The following is a 3,728-nucleotide window of genomic DNA, read 5'->3' as shown; positions in this document are numbered from 1 at the left end:
TTTTCTATTACTATTCTAATGAAGTCAGATTCTAGATGCAGGATTTCATAACATTTAGTATAGATATGCTCAATGTGGAGTTTAATTTTCTTAGAGTGAGTAAATTGAGTTATCAGTCAGACAAAACATATATCCAGCCAGTTCCAAAGGCACACAAGCATTGCTTTCTTGAGGTTGCCAAATAAAGTGATTCTAAGGTCAGCTGGGACTGCATTATGTAAATCTACAATAATTGAGACTGGAACACATTTCTTCTTTAGTATGCACAGTGACATCTGTGAAAATATCCTGTACTAAAGCCTGCCAATGCCTTTCTGTATCTTAAAATGATTTAAATTACTTCATTCATGCATGTGTATATATTCTTTTTACAAGAGATATAAAGCATAAATCCACAGAAAGGTTGAATAACTTGCCCCCCCCAAATCACACCTCTGCTGGTGACAACATTTTCCAAGGTGAGAGACAGATTGAAAGCCATGATCTTAATGGATACAGCCAAAGTCCATGTAATAGCACTTTTGCTCCAGAAGGAGAGGTCCCACTGTATGAATGACCATATTTGTGGCCCTCACCCTATTGTGGTTTTTCACTGAGGCCATCTCTGTGGTGGAATCAAGCTTAGTAGATGCAAACTATTACATTGAGAATGGATAAACAACAAGGTCTTACTGTATAGCACAGGGAACTATATTCAATATCCTGTGATACACCATAATGGAAAAGAATATGAAAAAGAATGTATATATGTATAACTGAATCACTTTGCTGTATAGCAGAAATTAACATGACATTGTACATCAACTGTACTTCAATAAAATTAAAAAACAAAAGAAACGGTTCATCCTCCTGCTGATAGAGAATATTCCTGGGGTTTCAGGCCCATCAAAGGTCACGGGATGGGTGGTCAGATCTGCCATTTCAGGTTGATCTTGGACTCCTGCTTCCTGGGGCCCAGATGGCAGTCTGATGTGATGGGCCATGTGTGTAAGCAGAGGTGAGTGAGGCAGGGACCCAGAGGGGAAGGGGTGGAAATCTCCAGCAATAGATGGGAATAGCAAAGTGGATCTGGGGGTCATCATTGATAAGAAAGTAGTAGTTAGAGAAAAAATGTGTCTTTGTGGCATTTTACAGCTGCTGTATGAATTTAGGAGAAATAGTATTTCCTGTTAACTTGCACTTGTCTTTATCTGTACCTGGCTGCCTTTTTCTTTCTCACTCTGAGCTGATTTTCACTCTTTGCGTCCCAAAGGAGTTTTTACTCTTCACTACCCCGTTTGGCCAAGGGCAGGTGAGGTCAACTATAGAATATTATTCTGGAAAATTCACATCTTCACCATTGTCTGGGTTACATTGATCTAAAGACGGTTTGGAGAACATAATCTGTAGTTGGACAAATGTCCATTCTTCACATTCCTTCAAAAGCACCTTAGTGTTGCATCATCAGAAAGGACAGTGGCTGCACAGTAGCATTTAGGACTCTGGAGGTCCCACATTTAAACACTGTAACACAAATACTAGGGGAATGATTATACTAAGAATGTGTAGTACACTCCTAAGTCAAGAGCCAAGTTTACCCAAGTAAAGGAAAAGAGCAGATCCCATTCCTAATCTGAAGAGTATGCAGAAGCAGATATTGGTGCACTAGCAAAAATATCAAGATACATTGATTTGCTTGTTTGTTTCTCTGATATTTTTAGTAATGTTAAAGATCCCAGAGAACCTATTGGAATATAGGTACAACATTCTTCCACCTTGAGAGGCCAATATTATATCTAGAGTGGCTGTATGCTCAACCACTGCTTGTCTGATTTCATGAACCTCTCCTGCAAGGAGTTCTATAGCCTTAGTGACCTTGTCTAGTTTTCCTGCTGTTCTCTAAACAATAGTATGTAGAATTTCACCCACTTTTCTGGCCTCTTACAAAGTGTGGAAAGATGAGACTTGGTGACAGAAAAAGGCAGCCCAAAATTCCTCCTGAGTAAAGTCTTTGGACTCAAATCAAGGTCCAGTCTCTCTCCTTCTGGAATCAAATTATCTAAAGACTTCTTTATCTGAAAAGGAAACTTATTGAAGCAAAAGAAACCCTGGGTGATATTAGGGGCTCTTCTGAAGGTAGGCATTAATTTACCAAGATAACAGATGTTGTGCAATTTGCAGTTAATAGTCAGTAGGCATTTATGTCACAAATCCAATACAGTTCCATCAGGGGCCACCAACTGATCTGTCTTTGATCAAGATAACCCCTACGGGGTTGTCAAATGGTATTGTATTGCAGCATTTGACAAGAGTGGTCCCATGCCAAGCATTGACAATTTTAGTAATAGAGACTATTGAGTAGATCTAAGTCAAAAGAACTGGGGCTGCACCTATATAATATGCTTTTTGGTAAGTTGTGTATATGTAAGACAGCCTCATTGCTGTGGCTAGGACATATGGCTCAATGGAACATAATAGAGAACCCAGAAATAAACCCACACACCTACCTCCTCTTCGACAAAGGAGACAAGAATATACAGTGGAGAAAAGACAGTCTCTTCAGCAAGTAGTGTTGGGAAAGCCGGCAGCTGCGTATAAATCAGTGAAGTCAGAACGCTCCCTCACGCCATATACAAAAATAAACTCAAAATGGCTTAAAGACTTATAAGACATGACACCATAAAACTCCTAGAAGAGAAAATAGGCAAAGCATTCTATGAGATAAATCGTAGCAATATTTTCTTAGGTCAGTCTCCCAAGGCAAAAGAAATCAAAGCAAAAATAAACAAATGGGACCTAATCAAACTTGTAAGATTTTGCACATCAAAGGAAACCATAAAGAAAATGAAAAGACAACCTATGGACTGGGAGAAAATATTTTGCAAACAATGCTATCTTTAAAAAAATTTAAAATATAGTATTCACATTTTTAAAGGTTATGCTCCATTTATAATTATTATTAAATATTGGCTATATTCCCTGTGTTGTACAATATATCCTTGTAGCTTATTTTATACCTAATAGTTTGTACCTCTTAATCCCCTACCCCTATATTGCCCTTCCTCAGATCTGTACTATTTTTATTTTGCACTTAAAACATCACGGTATGAAAGTGACTGTGTCCCCACTCCCTCATCAACCTCTTTTTTTTTGCCATTGTCATAGGTAAAGGATAATAACTCGATGTGGTTTAAATATGTTTGAGTTATCTATAGCTGAGTAACAAATTATTCACAATTTAGTGGCTTAAAACAGCAAATAGTTATTATATCACAGTTTCTGTGGGCCATGAATCTGGGATTGGCACAGCCGGGTGCTTCTGACTCAAGATCTCTCAAGAGGGTGCAGTCAGGATGTCACCTTGGGATACAGTCATCTGAAGGATCCACTTTTAAACTAATTCACATGGCTGCTGGACTGAGGGCCTCAGTTCCTTGTGGGCTGATGGACTATGGACCTCAGTCTGCCACACCACGTGGGCCTCACAATAGGGCTGCTCAAAACATGGAATTTTTTTTTTGCCAATGTAAGTTATCCAAGATAGAGAGAGTGCCCAACATAGAAGCCACAGTCTTTTCATATTGGAAGTGATATCCCATCACTTTTGCTGTATTCTCATTAGAAGTGAATCAATACATCTAGCCTCACTCAGGGGGAAGGGATTACACAAGGGAGTGAACAGAATGTGGCTATCGTTGTGGCCATTTAGAAGCTGACGACCACAGTACATATTGGTCTACCTAGTGCTG

This window comes from Mesoplodon mirus, assembly GCF_964341445.2.
Source record: "Mesoplodon mirus genome assembly, chromosome: X".
Lineage (NCBI taxonomy): Eukaryota > Metazoa > Chordata > Mammalia > Artiodactyla > Ziphiidae > Mesoplodon > Mesoplodon mirus.
Note: the sequence above shows the minus strand (reverse complement) of the source record.